General features: G+C 41.4%; 1 protein-coding gene across 10 annotated transcripts in view; it reads left to right on the plus strand.

Moving 5' to 3' along the window:
* MARCHF8 (membrane associated ring-CH-type finger 8) overlaps positions 1-18,937 on the plus strand; it is a 177,633-nt gene that overhangs the window by 11,394 nt on the left and 147,302 nt on the right. For 6 of the 10 annotated variants that reach the window (XM_049855548.1, XM_049855557.1, XM_049855555.1 and 3 more), the window contains exon 2: positions 18,573-18,632. The exons of 3 other annotated variants lie outside the window; for them this stretch is intronic. The gene's annotated coding sequence lies outside the window, so the exon portion shown is untranslated. Of the gene's footprint in view, positions 1-17,070; positions 17,232-18,572; positions 18,633-18,937 lie in introns of all 10 variants that reach the window. One more of the 10 variants, XM_049855550.1, reaches the window with a different exon arrangement.

Raw genomic sequence — 18,937 nt, forward strand, 5'->3', positions numbered from 1 at the left:
CGGCGTTGAGCATCTTTTCATGTGTTTGGTGGCCATTTGAGTGTTCTGTTTGGGGAACTGTCTATTCAAGCCCTTTGCCCATTTTGTGATTGTTTTGTCTTTTTGTTATGAAGGTGTCAAAGTTTTATATATATTTCAGTTACTAATATTCTCGTTGGATATATGGTTTCTGAAGATGTTGTCCTGGTCAGTAGCTTGTCTTTTCACTTTTTTGGTAGTCTTTTATTGAACAAAGATCTTTAATTTTTGGGGGTCTCATTTATTTATTTTGTCTTTTGCTGTTTATGCTTTTGGTATTTTATTTAGAGGTATGTGATGATCCATTGTTGAAAGCTAGGTTCAACAGTCTTGTCCCTACATTTTTCTTCTAAGAATTTTATGGTTTTAGTTATTAGTAGATTTTTAGCTTATCTTTTTAGCCAGTGCTTCGCACCACTCTCACACCCTAGGGTCTGAGTCCTTCTGGGTCCTGTAGGCAACTTAGCTCATTTTTTATCTAAAATTTGGCTTTCTCTGCCTTGATAAATTAATTACTATTTCTGTATTTTCTGTCTCCAAAAAAATGTGTTGAAATCATTTGTCTGGTAGTGTGCCCTCCTCCCTCTTTTGTGGTCTTGTGTTTGTATCTTTTTAAAATAGCTTTTCACTTTGAGGTAATTGTAGGTTCACGTACAGTTGTAAGAAATAATTCTGTGAGATCGTGTACCTTTACCCAGTTTTCCTCAGTGGTCACATCCTGCAGAATTATAGTGTAGTATTTTTTTAATTATTATTTTATGGGTAGTGCAAATAGTTAATGCGCTTGGCTGCTGACCCAAAGGCTGGCGGTTGGAGTCCATCCAGAGGTGCCTCAGAAGAAAGACCTTGCGATCTAGTTCCAAAAAATCAGCTGTTGAAAATCCTGTGGAGCACAGTTCTGCTCTGACACACGTGGGGCTGCCACTCGTCATGGAGCACAGTTCTGCTCCGACACACGTGGGGCTGCCACTCGTCATGGAGCACAGTTCTGCTCCGACACACGTGGGGCTGCCACTCGTCATGGAGCACAGTTCTGCTCCGACACACGTGGGGCTGCCACTCGTCATGGAGCACAGTTCTGCTCCGACACACGTGGGGCTGCCACTCGTCATGGAGCACAGTTCTGCTCCGACACACGTGGGGCTGCCACTCGTCAGCAACCGCTTTTTTTTTTTAAATCACAACCAGGGTATTGACATTGATGCAGTCAGGGCACAGAAGTGATGTACATATTGCCGACTTTTCTCTCACCTCCAAAATTCCTATCCTTTCTCCCATTTATATAATTTTGTCTTTTTAAGGGTATCATGTACATGGAATCATACAGTGTGTAACCTTTTCGGACTGGCTTTCTTCACTCAGCGTAATTCTCTGAAGATTCATCTGGGTTGTTGCATTTATCAATAGTTCATCGTGTTGTATTGGTGAGCAGTGTATGGATGTGTCTTACTTAGATTCCTCGGGCTACTGTAACAAAATACTGTAAAATGGGTGGTTTTAAAGAAGAGAAATTTATTTTCACGTAGATCTGGAGGTTAGATGTCCAAATCAGGATGTCGGCAGGGTTGTGAAGGTTAAATGAGTCAACACTCCTGTGAACACTTGGAGGAGTATCAGCACATAGTTAGCTGTTGGTGATACTTTGCCTCGATATTTATTATAATTGAGAGCATTTATAAGCCTCAATTTTTCACAAAGATGGTATTTTTTTTCTTGTGAAAACTGAGGACATTTTTCTATTTTATCACAAAATTTAAAGAAAAAAGTATTATCAGCTCCGTTCGCAGAGCGTCCTATTACAGAGCCTGGTAGAATTCTGACGGTGTTAGACTTAAGAGTTAGGAGCCCCGAATTCCACTCCTGACTCTTGTGAGTAGCGGCTTGACCTCTGGCAAGTCTTTTCACTTCTCTTTGCCTCATTTTACTAATTTATAAAATTGGGATTGGATTTCAACTAATTGATCTCTAAGAGCCCTCCTAGTTCTGCCTTTCTAGTTTTGTGTCCTCCACTGAATAATAATAGAAGAAGCTTTGTTACGCTGGTTATAACACAACTCTGGAAAAGAGTACAGGCTGCATCCTAGAGAAGAAAAAGGCATGAGGTGAGTAGGGTAAATTAATCTTACAGAAACTTTCAGGGCTGATAGATAAGAGAATGATTAAACGTGTTTCACATGATTCTTACTTAGGGCAAAACTACCACCTGTTGATGGAAGGGAGGCACTCTTGCCCCCGTGTAACAGAAACATTTCCGACAGCTAACTCTTGTCCAGTACTGAAATGGGCCATCCTCTGTGCTGGGTGCTCCTAAGCCATGAAAGGGCAAAGGTCAGGGTCAGACTGGACGTGCTTTAGTCAGGCTGAAGTTATTTAGGCCTCAGCCAGGAATGGCACAGGTGGGTGGCTTCTCTAGCCTTCTGGCCTTTGTGGATAGAAATCACGGCGCAGTAAAGGTGTTGAAATAATTGAGAAAAACCGTAGTGTGGTATGACTCAGTAATCACTGACTTCAACTGAATTGTAGTAATGACAATTAGTATACTAAATCTTTTATTATCTACAATTTTATATTTAATGCAAACTAATTATCGTTTGCACGCAGTTTTGAACATGTTGCTCCTCTGAGTCTTCTGTAATTTTGATGGTGCATCTGGGAAAAGAGCGCTCTTATTTTCTTCTTTGTGAGTGATCTTTGAATGCTTGCCACTTTTAAACTAAGCTGGGAACTATGGGTTTGGGTTCTTAGGTTCTGTTGAGATACACAGCTAAATTTGTCATTGAACATGTGGATCTCTGGAGATGTTCACCAGTCTGGACAATCCTGATAGTATTATCTTCTTTACAGCTTCTGCTGTGACCCAGTCTTTGGAGAAACATATGTGGAGGAGTCAGTTCTTGAGGAAGAAGATACCTTATTCCTTTTATTAAATTATAGTACTTTTGTTCCCATTTCCTGGGGTAGACTTTTGGTCGCCAGAGGACCAGTTCTCTCCCCCAGCCTAAACATGTGGTTGTGTGTGTGTGTGTTTACGTTTCCTCGTGTACCTCAGGTCCTCTTGAGCCTCCAGGTGTCTTGTTCCTGCTGAGTTGGATTACACTCTACTGAACTGGCAAATAAAGCCACTCACAGCAGGTTTCTCAACCTCAGTACTATTGACATTGGGGGCCAGATAATTCCTTGTGATGGGGTCGGACTTGTTCATTGCAGGGTGATTAACAGGACCCCTGGCTTCTTCCCACTAGATGCCAGTAGTTCTGGTTATTACAGTCAGAAATGTCTCCGACATTGCCAGAAGTTTCCTGGGAGGCAACATCGCCCCAGTCGAGAACCACAGACGGCACTCTGTCACAGTTGTGGTCATCCACTCCCATCTGGTTTCTTCACGTTGCCCAGCCTGGCTCACATCCTCATCTCTCCAGCCGTTCTCCACTCAGCAAATTAGGCTGAAAGCTGCCAAGTGGAGGGTGGAATCAGTGGGGAATAGGGCAGAGCTTTTTTTTTTTAGAGCCAGGTGTGGCCCTGGGCTGAGCTCTGCAACAAACAGGTGGGTTTGTTGGCGGGGCAGTTACTGAGTAGATGATTCAAACAAATGTTCCTTGAAAGAAAGTGAGCTGATGCCACTGGTGTTCCTCGCACACAACACTGATCAGGTATGTTGTGTCCTCGTGTCGTCTGAAACCTGCCTGGGGGGTCTGGGGTTAGCAAAGCTCCTGGGAGCCTTTCTCTTTAATGTTTTTATTTGAAACAAGCAGCAGAAAAGAGGGCCTCTTTCTTGATGGACTTCCATGTTCAATTTAGATTTAATTTTTGACTTTAATAACGAGATAGAAATGAAGTAATTTTTTTAAATGCAAGAAATGAGGTTTGTAAATGTGAAGCAGCAAATGCTTACCGAGTTCAGCCGGGGCTGCTGCCCTGCCTCAGGAAGCTCATGAGTACTGAGGAGATACAGGCACCTACAAAGGACACTGCAGGTATCAGGAAAGGACTCTGTCTTGGGTGGGGCAGGTGAAGGGGGGGGAGCACTCGTACAATCACTGCAGATGGGAGCAAGTGTTCACACTCTCCATCTACGTTCATTTTCAGTACTATTAGTTTTTAGTATTTCTACTCTGGGCTTCATGAAGTTTTTTTTAACTTAATTGAGATCATACTAAATCCATTTTTGTAAACTTTATTTGCTTAACATTTATTGTATAACATTCTCATTTTTAATAAAAAAAATAATAGCTTCTAATAATTGACTCGACGGCACTGGGTGGCACTGGGTTAATAACTATGTATTCCATTTTACGGGTTTATCACAATTTAACCGTTATTCTGTTGTTTAACATGTAGATTACTTTATAGAATTTTGTCACTCTGAATATCCTTTGATGAATATCTCCGAGCATAAATTTTAATTCATAGTTCAGATTATTTCCTGCGGACAGTGGGTTAAATAGTGGGTATTTTTAAGGCTCTTGTTGCGTATTGCAGAACTGCCTTCCAGAAAGATTCTAATAGCGCTCCGCTAGCAGGGTGTTGAGTGGCTATCTGCGGACATTCTTGCCAGCGCTGGGTGTTTTTTAACGAGACAATTACTGATCCATTAGGTGGAAAACATCTCACAGCTGGTTGTCTTTCTTCTGTTTAAATTACTATGAAATTGATCTTTCATTGTTGTCATTGTTATTCTTTTACCTTTAGAGTTTCTTTAACTCCTTTTGTGAATTGGCTGTCCATGTCCTTTCCCATTATTCCGTTGGGGTGTTATTGGGTTTTTTTTTCTTTATACAACTTCTTTGTATATTAAGGGTAGTTTTTTTTTTTTAACCAGTGTGGAGAAACCACGTCATGTTTATAACAAATACGTTGCCAGTTTTTCAGTTATGTCTTTTGCTTTATGTGTAGCTTTTAATTTTGATACAATTTAAAACTTACAGAAAAAAATACAAGAATAGTACACAGAATTACCATATATCCTTTACTAAGAGTCACCAATTATCTACATTCTGCCTCATTAGCTTTACTATTCTTTCTCTCTATATTGTATAAATATATATATATTTTTTCTGATTTACCTGAGACTAAGTGAGAGTTCCTTTGCGAGTCCACTCCCAGTGTCTCCTTGCATGCTCTTTCTAGCTGCATTGTTAGTAGTTGAGCATTAACACACGTATACATACATGTGTTCATGAGTACGCACACACACACACGCATGGCCTGTTGGGCTGGAGGCAGAGAGCTCCAGCTCCTGTGTGGGGCACCTGAGGTGCACGCAGCCACTGTTGCCAGTGCAAAAACCGCCTTGTTGCTCTGGCCACCAGGATGGTCATTAATATCCGTGCTCCTGTCGGTATGGTGGTTTACAGCTGCTGCTTCCGCTGCTGCCAGTTCCCAGAAATTTTATTATTCTACAGATATTTTTGAGAAGCTCCCTTGTTTTAGGTTGGGTGGAGGCCCTGGGGACAGTGTGAGGGATAGTGTGAGTAACTAGACACCATGTTGTCCTCCAGACTACTTCTCAGTTCTTGTGCTCTGTAGTTTTCTTTGGATTCAGCCTGGACTCTTGCTTCAGAATGAGCTTCCCCCCTCCCTCCAGCAGATATCTTAGACTTTTTTGTAAATAAATAAGTCCTTGGCAGGCCTGATCCAATGTCCTAAGTCATGTATAAATCTCTATATCTTCCCTGTATATTTTTAAAAAAAAACAATTTATTCTGTTTTTATTGTTGAGAATATATACAGGATAACATACACCAATTCAACGATGTCTGCACGTACAATTAAGCATCATTGATTACAGTCTTCCGGTTGTGCAGCTAGTCTCACCCTCCTTTTCTGAGTTGTTCCTCCTCCACTAACAGGAATGCACTGTCCCCTAAGTTGTCAATTTGATCCATATAGATAGATCTTAAAAGAGCACACTGCTCAAGGCAGACATTGTTTATTAGTTAAGTTAAACTATTGCTTGCTTTTAAGAAGACTTCAGGGGACATTTTTGGTGTAAAGTTTAAAGATTATCTCAGGGCAGTAGTTTCAGGGGTTCATCCAGCCTCCGTGGCTCCAGAAATCCTGAACTCCATGATAATTTGCAGTTTTGTTCTACATTTCCCCCCTGTTGATCAGGATCCTTCTATAGACTCTTTGATCAAAGTGTTCAGGAATGGTACCTGGACACCATTCAGTTTTTCTGGTCTCACGGCAAAGGGCGCAGTTGTTTGTGGAGACAGTCAGCCACACATTCCATTCCCTTCTCCTATTTCTGACTCGTCTCCTTCCTCTTTTGCTCCAGGACAGTAGAGACCAATTATTGTGCCTTGGATGGCCGCTTGTAAGCTGTTAAGACCCCAGGTACTATGCAGTGAGCTAGAGGGTAGAACAGAAGCACTAAACACAATGTTAGGCCAATTATCTAAGATGTCCCATGAAATTATGACCCTAAATCTTCAAACCAAGGAACCAGATCCCAGGAGGTTTTTGATTGTACATACATAAGTCTCTCTATTTTTTCATTGTTGTAAATACATCTTATCACCCAACTTTTACCAATTTAGTTTTTTACATGTGTACAACTTATTGCAACAGTTATGTTAATCAGCTGTGCCATCCTGCTCTTAATCAGTGCTGTTTTTTCTGTCACTGCAAACTGAAACTCAGTGCTCCCTAAGCAGTAGCCCCTGCCATACCCTGCATCTCCGGTAAGGACTAATAAACTTTGGTCTCTGTACATTTGCTTTGTCTTGTGGTTTTATTTAAGTGAGGTATTACAATATCTCTCTTTTTGTGATTGACCTGTCATGCTCAGCGTAACGTCTTCAAGGTCCATCCATATTGTAGCGTGTATCAGAACTTCATCTCTCCTAATTGTGCTCATGAAGAACCTTTACATAGATCAAGAGGCAGTTGTTTGGACAGAACAAGGGGATACTGATTGGTTTAAAGTCAGGAAAGGTGTGCGTCAGGGTTGTATGCTTTCACCATACCTGTTTAACCTGTATGCTGAACAAATAACACGAGAAGCTGGACTATATGAAGAAGAACGGGGCATCAGGGTTGGTGGAAGACTCATTAACAGCCTGCGTTATGCAGATGACATAACCTTGCTTGCTGAAAGTGAGGAGGACTTGAAGCACTTACTAATGAAGATCAAAGACCACAGCCTTCAGTATGGATTACACCTCAACATAGAGAAAACAAAAATCCTCCCAACTGGACCAATGAGCAACATCATGATAAACGGAGAAAAGATTGATGTTGTCAAGGATTTCGTTTTACTTGGATCCATAATCAACAGCCATGGAAGCAGCAGTCAAGAAATCAAAAGATGCATTGCATTGGGCAAATCTGCTGCAAAGGACCTCTTCAAAGTGTTGAAGAGCACAGATGTCACCCTGAAGACTAAGGTGCGCCTGACCCAAGCCATGGTATTTTCAGTCGCATCACATGCATGTGAAAGCTGGACAATGAATAAGGAAGACTGAAGAAGAGTTGACGCCTTTGAATTGTGGTGTTGGTGAAGAATATTGAATATACCACGGACTGCCAAAAGAACGAACAAATCTGTCTTGGAAGAAGTGCAGCCAGAATGCTCCTTAGAGGCAAGCATGGTGAGACTACGTCTTACATACTTTGGACATGTTGTCAGGAGGGATGAGTCCCTGGAGAAGGACATCATGCTTGGCAGAGTACAGGGTCAGTGGAAAAGAGGAAGACCCTCAACAAGGTGGATTGACACCATGGCTGCAACAGTGAGCTCAAGCATAACAATGATTGTAAGGATGGCTCAGGACCGGGCAGTGTTTCATTCTGTTGTGCATAGGGTTGCTGTGAGTCAGAACCGACTCGACGGCACCTAACAACAACAACAACTGGCTGAGTAGTGTTCTGTTGTGTATATGTACCACATTTAGTTTATCCATTCATCTGTTTATCTGTTCATGGGTGTTTAGGTTGTTCCCACCTTTTGGCTATTGTGAATAGTGCTGCAGTGAATGTTGGTGTACAAGTCTCTGAGTCTGTGCTTTCAAGACTTTTGGGTGTATACCTAGGAGTGGAATTGCTGGGTCACATGGTAAGTTCTCTTTTTAGTATTTTGAGGAGCTGCCACACTGTTTTCCACAGCTGCTCTACCATTTTGCATTCCCACCAGCAATGGATGAGGGTTCCAATTTCCCCTCACCCTTGCCAACATTTGTCATTTTCTGGTTTTTTGCTTTAATCTTAGCCATCCTAGTAGGAGTGGAATGGTGTCCCATTGTGGTTTTGATTTGCATCTCTCTGCTGGCTAATGGCATTGAGCATTTTTTCATGTGTTTGGTGGCCATTTGAATGTCCTCTTTGGTGAAATGTCTGTTCAAGACCTTTGCCAATTTTTGGATGGGGTTATATGTCTTTTTGTTGTTAAGTTGTTGAAATTTTATATTTATTTTGTTTATTAGATTCTTCCCAGATATATGGTTTCCAGAGATATTCTCCTGGTCGGTGGCTTGTCTTTTCTCTTTTTGGATAAAGTCTTTGATAAAGGTTTTTAATTTTTATGAGGTCCCATTTATTTATTTTGCCTTTCGCTGTTTGTAGCTTATTTTTACTCAAATAATGCGCGTGTTACACATTTTTCTGCCAGCCATGCCCTCCCCCCGCCAAGGTATTTTTGTAAGCATGCTGTGCTATTTTTTTTTACATGTTGCTGTAAAGAAATTAGCATAGCACACTTAACGAAAATATGTCTTGGGGCAGGGCGCAGTTGGCAAAAAAAAATGAATACCCACGTTTTTTGTGTAAAAATATGGTAATCAGTATTAAAAGGTAAGGAAGACAGTGTTGTCTCTGCATTTTCTTCTAAGAATTTTATGGTTTTAGTTTGCACGTTTAGGTCTTTAATGCATTTTAAATTTATTTTTGTATATGGCATGAGGCATAGAGCCTGTTGGATTTTTCAGCATGTGGAAATCTGATTTTCCCAGCACCATTTATTGAAGAGACTCTTCTTTCTCTATCGAATTTACTTAGCATCCTTGTCAAAAAACAGTTGGCCATACATGTGTGGGTTTATTTCTGGACTCTCAGTTCTGTTCCATTGGTCTGTGTATCTATTGTTATACCAGTACTGGGCTCCTTTGATTGATGTATAATATATTGTAAAATCAGGGCATATGAGTCCTCTTACTTTGTTCTTCTCTTTCAACATCACTTTAGCTGTTGGAGCACTCTTGCCATTTCATATAAAGTTGAGCATTGGTTCTTCCATTTCTATAAAGAAGGCTCTTAGAATTTTGATCGGGATTGTGTTGAATCTAATGATCGCTTTGGGTAGTATTGATTTCCTCTATATCTTTTCTAATTGTTTTTGTGATGTTAGTTGCCATTTGAGATAATAGCCAAGATCCGTTATCTAATCAGGGATTTGCACAGTGTGGCTATTCCAATTCCATCATTCCTTTGTCACTTATTAGCTGGAGTATTCTAAAGACAAATTTCTCTTTATCAACTGTTCAGTTACCTGGAAGTACACTTGATACAGGAAAGACAAGTTAAATGAGTGATTCTTTCTTTTTATTTATAACTCATTGGAGGCCCCTTAACATCTTCCAAAGATGACCAGTGATGTCTTCCTTAAAAATTATTATGAACTCATGAATTTTAACATATTTGACTTTTTTTTTTTTTTTTAAGTCCATTGTCATTTTTGTTGATGATCAAATTGTTTGTTCTTTGGCTAGTGAGAATGTTTTCTCGAAGGGAGAGGATGTGAAATGGTAGCTGACTTTAAAAACAAATGCCTGTTTCTTGGTTTATATTTACATTACTTTCAAATTATGTCTTAGGTTAGTCTTTTGATGATTGAGGGAAACGTTATTTCTAACTATACCTTTTTCACTAGGAGGATGTTTCCTAGACGGAGAAGATTGAAGAGAATGGTTTCTAGGATCACAGATCAAACAGTAAACCTGGGTTTTTGTATTCCACTACCCCTGTGTGCAAGTTGTTAAAATGATCGATTCTTAATAAACATTACGTACTTTTGGGATTTATCTGTAGGAAAATGAGGGTAGCGTTGTTTGTCTTCCTTTTAACTTATTGCCTTGCTACATTTTTGTATGCATATCCCTGTCAGTGGAGCAGAAAGGCTGGGAAACTGGAAGGAGGCAAGGTTTAGTCAGAGGAATAACTTTTAAAACACAAATTAAGCTCCAGAAATATTTCACCCCTGCTCTGTATGGGATGCTGAAAGGAGTAGGAATACTGAAGAAATATATGATGGTTCAGGGAGCATTCAGCCTTTTAAATAGGTCAAGTTTTACACACTGCAGGAAATAACCTAAAGTTATATAGCATGTTAAAGAATGATTTTTTAGATGATTAAATGCCAAACTGTAAAGAATATTGGCTAAGTGCTGTGGGTGGCAAGGAAGGGAGGGGAGACTTTCATTGCTGCTTGTTCGCTCTCAGAGGAGATAAACTTTGAGATGTGCTTTGAAGGCCAGGGAAACCCTGGTGGTGTGGCGGTTAAGTGCTACAGCTGCTAACCAAGAGGTCAGTGGTTCAAATCCACCAGGCGATCCTTGTAAACTCTATGGGATAGTTCTGCTCTGTCCTGTAGCGTCGCTGTGAGTCAAAATCGACTCGATGGCAATGGGTTTGTTTGTTTGCTTTTTTCTGCAGGCCAGGGAGTTTTTGGCCTGCTGGGCAGAGTGTGGAGGGCATCTCAAGAAGGTAGAACAGAATGAACAGTTGACCTTGAGTTGACATACGCAGGGGCCGTCAGAAAAGTGTGTCCTGGCTGGGGAAACATGTCTTGGACAGTGAGGGAGGTGAGAGTGCGTAGGTGCAGCCAGCCCTGTTCTGGATTCTCCAGTCTGTGGCTGTAGGTGGAGAAGATGCTCACTGTTCTGGTTTCTCCAGTCTGTGGCTGTAGGTGGAGAAGATGCTCACTGTTCTGGTTTCTCCAGTCTATGGCTGTAGGTGGAGAAGATGCTCACTGTTCTGGATTCTCCAGTCTGTGGCTGTAGGTGGAGAAGATGCTCACTGTTCTGGATTCTCCAGTCTGTGGCTGTAGGTGGAGAAGATGCTCACTGTTCTGGTTTCTCCAGTCTGTGGCTGTAGGTGGAGAAGATGCTCACTGTTCTGGATTCTCCAGTCTGTGGCTGTAGGTGGAGAAGATGCTCACTGTTCTGGATTCTCCAGTCTGTGGCTGTAGGTGGAGAAGATGCTCACTGTTCTGGATTCTCCAGTCTGTGGCTGTAGGTGGAGAAGATGCTCACTGTTCTGGTTTCTCCAGTCTGTGGCTGTAGGTGGAGAAGATGCTCACTGTTCTGGATTCTCCAGTCTGTGGCTGTAGGTGGAGAAGATGCTCACTGTTCTGGTTTCTCCAGTCTGTGGCTGTAGGTGGAGAAGATGCTCACTGTTCTGGATTCTCCAGTCTGTGGCTGTAGGTGGAGAAGATGCTCACTGTTCTGGTTTCTCCAGTCTGTGGCTGTAGGTGGAGAAGATGCTCACTGTTCTGGATTCTCCAGTCTGTGGCTGTAGGTGGAGAAGATGCTCACTGTTCTGGATTCTCCAGTCTGTGGCTGTAGGTGGAGAAGATGCTCACTGTTCTGGATTCTCCAGTCTGTGGCTGTAGGTGGAGAAGATGCTCACTGTTCTGGATTCTCCAGTCTGTGGCTGTAGGTGGAGAAGATGCTCACTGTTCTGGATTCTCCAGTCTGTGGCTGTAGGTGGAGAAGATGCTCACTGTTCTGGATTCTCCAGTCTGTGGCTGTAGGTGGAGAAGATGCTCACTGTTCTGGATTCTCCAGTCTGTGGCTGTAGGTGGAGAAGATGCTCACTGTTCTGGTTTCTCCAGTCTGTGGCTGTAGGTGGAGAAGATGCTCACTGTTCTGGTTTCTCCAGTCTGTGGCTGTAGGTGGAGAAGATGCTCACTGTTCTGGATTCTCCAGTCTGTGGCTGTAGGTGGAGAAGATGCTCACTGTTCTGGATTCTCCAGTCTGTGGCTGTAGGTGGAGAAGATGCTCACTGTTCTGGATTCTCCAGTCTGTGGCTGTAGGTGGAGAAGATGCTCACTGTTCTGGATTCTCCAGTCTGTGGCTGTAGGTGGAGAAGATGCTCACTGTTCTGGATTCTCCAGTCTGTGGCTGTAGGTGGAGAAGATGCTCACTGTTCTGGATTCTCCAGTCTGTGGCTGTAGGTGGAGAAGATGCTCACTGTTCTGGATTCTCCAGTCTGTGGCTGTAGGTGGAGAAGATGCTCACTGTTCTGGATTCTCCAGTCTGTGGCTGTAGGTGGAGAAGATGCTCACTGTTCTGGATTCTCCAGTCTGTGGCTGTAGGTGGAGAAGATGCTCACTCCAGCCAGGGCTTTGCCTCAGCCTGACATGACAGCTGCTTGCAGAGACTGCTGTGTCGTTTGTGTCATATGCCGTAGTGTACAGCTGTGTCGTTTGTGTCATATGCCGTAGTGTACAGCTGTGTCATTTGTGTCATATGCCGTAGTGTACAGCTGTGTCGTTTGTGTCATATGCCGTAGTGTACAGCTGTGTCGTTTGTGTCATATGCCGTAGTGTACAGTGTGATATGCTGCAAACCCTGGTGGCGTAGTGGTTAAGTGCTATGGCTGCTAACCAAAAGGTCAGCAGTTTGAATGTGCCAGGCGCTCCTTGGAAACTCTGTCGGGCAGTTCTACTCTGTCCTGTAGCATCGCTATAGCGTCGCTATGAGTCGGACTCGACTTGACGGCAGTGGGTTTTTGGGTTTTTATGCTGCAGATTCCTTTTGCAGGAAGCACTTAAAATGAAATATAACTGCCTTAGATTTTTCTGGAGCCTTGGTGGCGTAGTAGTTAAAAACTCGACTGCTAACCAAAAAAGTCGGCAGTTTGAATCTACCAGCTACTCTTTGGAAACCCTGTAGCAGTTCTCCTCTGTCTTGTAGGGTCACTATGAGTCAGAATTGACTCGATGGCAACAGGTTAGATTTTTCTGTTATAAAATGTGGATAGAGTTCTTTTCTCTATTAACTTACTAAAGATGCTTCAAAAAATCCATGTTTTGGTGAAGAAACCTGAGCTCGTCAAATGGTGTGAATTGGTACCAGAGATTAAGTCTAGTCTGTAAGCCTTGACAGATCTTGGGATCCCTTACTCGGAAGTAGAATCAGTGCACAGCAACCTTGTTCTCACCCACACTGCAAACTGAAGATCATAATTAGTTTTGAAGATGTAATTGGTGTGAAAATTTTTTTAATATTAAAAACTCTACCAGTGAAATTTATTATACAGAGATTTTTAAAAAAACAAAAAGAGTGTGCAGTAAGTTGTTACAAAATGGCCCGTAATGAGTCACCCCCCCGCCCCACCATGTCTATGCCTCTTTGTAAAGTGACTTGACTTGTTTTTTCTATCAAGAGGCAGCATCTGCCTCCCTACCCCTTGACCCCGGGCCTAACTGTGTGGCTTGAATTGGCCAGTGGGACATCAGCAGACGTGGTACAAACAGAGGAATCATATGCAATGAGCTTGCCCTCTTGGAATGCTGCTGCCATTAGGTGAAAAAGTGTAGGATGAAAGATCACATGGGAAGAGGTTCAGCCTCCCCAGCTGAGCCCAGTCCCCACCTGACGAGCCAGCCAAAGGCAGCAGCATGAGTAATGAGGTAGGAGCAGCAGAAGAGCCAGCCAGTCAACCCAAGGAATAGTGAGAAACGGGAATTGCTGTTATTTTAAACAACTAAGTTTTGGGTAGCTTGTTACACAGCAGTAGAAAACAGAAATATCTATGATAAGTGGTTGGAGTGCATGACTGTAGTTCTAATCACAGCTCCGTTGCTGAGCCCTTCAAGAGCCCACAGTCCAGTGAGGGACACAGAACTAGGTCATTACAGTGTGGTAAACGCAACTATGGTATTATCCTCAGGGAACCATGAGAGCCCAGGAGGGCACTGGGCTGCCACAGCCTTGACCTTCCTTCCATCCCCCTTTCCTCGTGTGTAATAAGGCTCGGATGCTGTTACCTACAGGACAAGCATTGGGGAGCATTTGACAGAACCAGAGGAAGTAGACTACATATTTCTGTACTTTTTTGGAGGTGTTTTCCATCCTTAAAGGCAGTTAGTTCGCGCTTCCTTTCTCAGCATTAAAATGATGAAAGAACTCCCTGAGATTTGTCTTTCCCTTTTGTTAACTCTGAGTGTTTTCAGTATTACAGCCAGATGCTGCCTATCATCCATTTGGGCAAGTTCCTACTGAATATACATCCGTGGTCCTGTAAGGTTAATGCAGGCAGTCCCTGGGTTATGAACGCCTGACTTTCATACAACCTTAGTTATGAACCATCCCCCATAAAGCCTCTTAATAGTAACAATTCAGGGTACATACAGTGGTTTGTAATAATAAATGGGCGCTACTTTGCAACACACATCAAAACATTATTATTATTGTGTTATTAATGTTGAAGATGTTTTAGTGTACCTGGAAGTGTTTCTTTTGTTTTTTGTGCATAGAAAAGTACACTGTATACTAAGACAAACATTGACTAACTGACATTAGGTATGAACCATACATAACTGTTCCGACTTACGTACACATTCAACTTAAAGATAGAAACAGAACTCGTTCGTAATCCGAGGACTGCCTCTATATGATGTGTTCACACAACATCCAAATCATGTAACGTCCTATTTCACGGAATGTATCGTGGATGTTAATGATGCATGACTGTATTCTTATGTTTGTCCTGTTAGCAAGGGGACACCAAGGTTAATCCTTAACTTTGCTTGGGCTTAAAATCTTCAGGAAAACCCAGACTTTAGTGCAGGTCCTTTTCGTCTACTCAAGTCTAATTCACCTAGTTCATTGTACGTGGTGGAATGGCTCTGCTGAAGACAGCCTGACTCACTGTGACAGTCCTAATGACTTCATTGCTCTTGAGCTGAGTCCTGACAGCTTTCTCCAGCCTGACCCTACTTGATCATCTCACTCACTTGTAATCAGCCGTGGCACCACTTTGTTGCTCAGCTTCTTTGGAGTCTAAGTTGCGTGTACCGGCCTTCAGTCTACAGCATGTCTCTCCTCCTGGATGAGCACTTGGACAGTGCTTCTAGCCTTAGGCTCTAGCATCTTTCCTTAGGGGCCTGGGTTTTACTGGGCAGCATTGCTGGGCACACCTGGAATATACCGTGTCCCTCCTATTGGGCTCCAGCCTGTGAGACTGCCTGCTGGAAAATTACCTTCAATCATCTACTGAAATAGTTTAAAGATGGAAGAATGTAAGGATATGGGCTGTAGTTTTAAAATGCAATTATTTCCTTTGGCTTGTGATATCAATTTGCAGGTGAACTCAAATGATAAATATCTGTTGTAAAGTTGACCCAGCTATTTGAGGCAAATCTTACTGCCTTAAAATGCTCACTTTTGAAGTATTTAAATTATTGTCATCCTCAAATGTTTAGCAAGTATGCTCATTCCTTTGTTAAAATTCCTCCATATGGATTCTATATGAGGTCAGATGGATGAGTAAGAGTTAACTGGATCATGAGTAGAAGGAAGGACATTGCAGGTAGAGAGAACATCATGTGTACAGGCGCTATGGTGGGTCTGAAAGAAGGCCACTGCTGCTGGACTGTAGAGGGAGGGATGGTACTAGATGAGGTTGGTTCGATACATGTTAAATGACCATCTGGAGGTATGATATGGACCATTTGCCATCAAGTTGACCCCAACTCATGGCAACCTCACGTGTGTCAGAGTAGAGCTAGCTCCACAGGGTTTTCAGTGGCTGATCTTTCAGACTTAGATCACCATGCCTGTCTTCCCAGACGTCTCTGGGTGGACTTGGGCCTCCAACCTTTTGGGGAGAGCCAAGTGTGTTAATTGTTTGAGCCACCCAGGTACTTTGAGGTGTAATTTAGATATCATAAAATTCACCCATTATAAGTGTACAATTCAGTGATTTTAGTAAATTTGTAGAGTTGCAGAACCATCATAATAATCCAGTTTGAGACATTTTCATTACCTCCAGATGTTCCCTCTTGCCAGTTCGTAGTTACTCCCCGCTCCCACCCCTGACCCTGGGCAACCTCTGATCTGCCTTTGGTTTCTTTAAATTTCCCTTTTCAAGACACTTCATAAAAAAGTAATCATAACGTGTGTAGTCTTTTGCACTGGCTTCTTTCACTCCTTTCACCCTGGTGGTACAGTGGTTAAAAGTTAAGGCTTCCAACCAAAAGGTTGTCAGTTTGAATCCACCAGCCGCTCTTTGGAAACCCTACGGGGCAGTTCTGTTCTGTCATATAGGGTTGCTATGACTCAGAATTGACTCCATGGCAATGGATTTTCTTTCACTTAGCGTAATGATTTCGAGGTTCAGCCATGTTGTAGTGTATGTCAGTGGTTTGTGGTTCCTTTAACTGATGAATAATATTCCATTGTATGGAAATGCCACCTTTTTTTTTTTTTTTCTTAAATCTTTTTATCAGTTGGACATTTGGGATGTATCCAGTTTTTGGCTGTTATTAATAATAGCCAAAATGTGAATAATGCTTCTGTGAACGTTTATGTATATGTCTTTGTGTCTTTCATTTCTCTTCAGTACATTCCCTAGTGTGGAGTTGCTAGATTGTATGATAAATTTAACTTTTTAAGCCACTGTCAAACTATTTTTCAGAGTGTCTATACCACTTTACGTTTTCTTTAGCAACACATGAAAGTTACAGTTTCACCACATCCAGTATTTGATATTGGCAGTCTTTTTTATTTTGGCCATTCCAGTTGGGGTTTACTGATACATCATTATGGTTTTAGTTTATAGAATATTTTCCTGAACTTATTAGCCATTAATATATATTTTTTGGTGAAATGTCTATTAAAATCAATTTAAAAATTGGATTGATCATCTTATTGAGTTGTAAGAGTTCATTATATATTCTGGATACAAGTATTTTATGAGCTAGATGTCAAATATTTTCTCTTGTTCTGTAGCTTGTTTTATTGTTTTGTTAATGGTGTAGTTTAAAGTGCTAAATTAAAAAAAATTGTTGAAGCCCAATGTATCAGTTTTTTGTGTGTGTTTTTTTTTAAGTAATACACGCATGGAGCCCTGATGGCACAGTGGTCAAGAGCTTGGCTGCAGACCAAAAGTTCAGAGTTCAGATCCACCAGCTGCTTCCTGGAAACCCTATGGGGCAGTTGTCCTCTGTCCTATGGGGTCGCTATGAGTCAGAATCCACTCGATGGCAACTGGTTAGTTAATACGACATAGGTGGTCATTTTGCCAAAGTTAGGGATGAGATCACCCAGGAAAAGGGAGCACAGAATGAACAGTGGAAGGAGTAAAATAGAGCCTTGAGGAACATTTATCTATTAGTAGAGGAGATAGGTTATAGAGATGAAGGAGAAGTAGGAGGAAAACTCGGAGAATGTTGCCCATGTAAGTCACAAGTAGAGAGTATTTCAGGATTAGGCAGTGTAAATGTGTCAAGTCAAATAACATGAGGGCTGGAAAATGTCCCCTAGGTTTAGCTACGTGGAGGCCATTGTTAACCTTATCGATGTGAAGCCAGACTGGAGTGGGCAGAAATGTAAACGGAGAGTGAAGAAATAATAAAGGTGAATTTAGAAAACACTTTCTAGAAGAGGATAGATGAGGCAGTAGCTGGATATGAACGGAGAGTCAAGTGAGGTTTTGTTTTTTTAAATTTTTTAATAAAACAAGGGAGCTCCGCACTGTGCACCTAAATGGTGAGCAACCAGGTAGAATGCCACTTCTGGGAAGTTTGTGTCACTGATCCTTTTGTTTAAGATCACGTGAGTCTCCTGCCTGTTTTTCTCTTTGTACTCTCTTTCCATTTATTTCTTCAAAACGTTTTTAAAATTTCTGGAAATAGTACATGCACATAGTCTTTTGAAAAGTGAAATGCAGGTCAGTACTCTCTTCTCCAAAGCCTTTGGGTCAGAAAGATCTTGGAATTGCAAAATTTTCAGATTTTGGAAAGGTAATCCAGCACATACTCTGAATATTATTGAATACTACCCTCATTAGGGTCTGGGATAACACCCAGTAATCAACCACATAAATATTCCTCCATTGAAGTGTAATACTGTAGTCTTTGCGCCACTCATCTGCTACCCTAGTCCTGCACACCAGAAGCAGCTGCATATAATTCTTATGGTTGTTTCTTCTAATTGCTGCCATGTTTTCAAGTAACGTACTACTACTTCTAGATTTATAGATATTAAACATTATCAGTTGATTTTCTATTATACCGTCTCCCTTCTCCCCATCCTCTGGATTTAGTTACATCACAGTGTTGCTTATGTCATTATAATGTTTACACTATTATCAGTATTGAAATATTGTTCATTTTAGAGCTGAATGATTACATTTTCCTTCTGTAGTTTTTTTTTTTTTGAGTTAATGATTTATATTTTTATTGGCATGGTTTTTTCTCTCTGTTTTATTTTGGTGAAAATACACACACGTAAATATCTGCCAACACAACAGCTTCCACATTTACAATTCCATGACATTGATGTCATTTTTCATGTTGTATCACCATTATCTCTATCCTTTCCAAACTACAGGTATTCCGGGACTTAAGATGGGGTTCTGTTCCAGTGGCTCAGTCATAAGTTGGTTCTGATGTAAGTTGAATATCTTTTTTTTTTAAGGTTTCATTGTTATTGCTTTTTATTATCAGTATTTTTATAAATCTGATCTTTATTTGTCTTTGGGAGTTGGAAACATTACATATAAACTTGGAGATATTTTAATACATACATAAAAAAATACATAAATCATAAGAATTTACTCCAGTGAGTTGGATGGCATTGGCATTTTGTCAGTTGCAGTAATAATTCCACTTGCGGAAGGTTTTGGATCATTTGGATTCCCCCTGGGAATGAAGATGACGTTTCTGGTCAGAAGATTAATGAGAGTTGTCTGTATG

Source organism: Elephas maximus, chromosome 16, assembly GCF_024166365.1.
Source record: "Elephas maximus indicus isolate mEleMax1 chromosome 16, mEleMax1 primary haplotype, whole genome shotgun sequence".
Classification (NCBI taxonomy): domain Eukaryota; kingdom Metazoa; phylum Chordata; class Mammalia; order Proboscidea; family Elephantidae; genus Elephas; species Elephas maximus.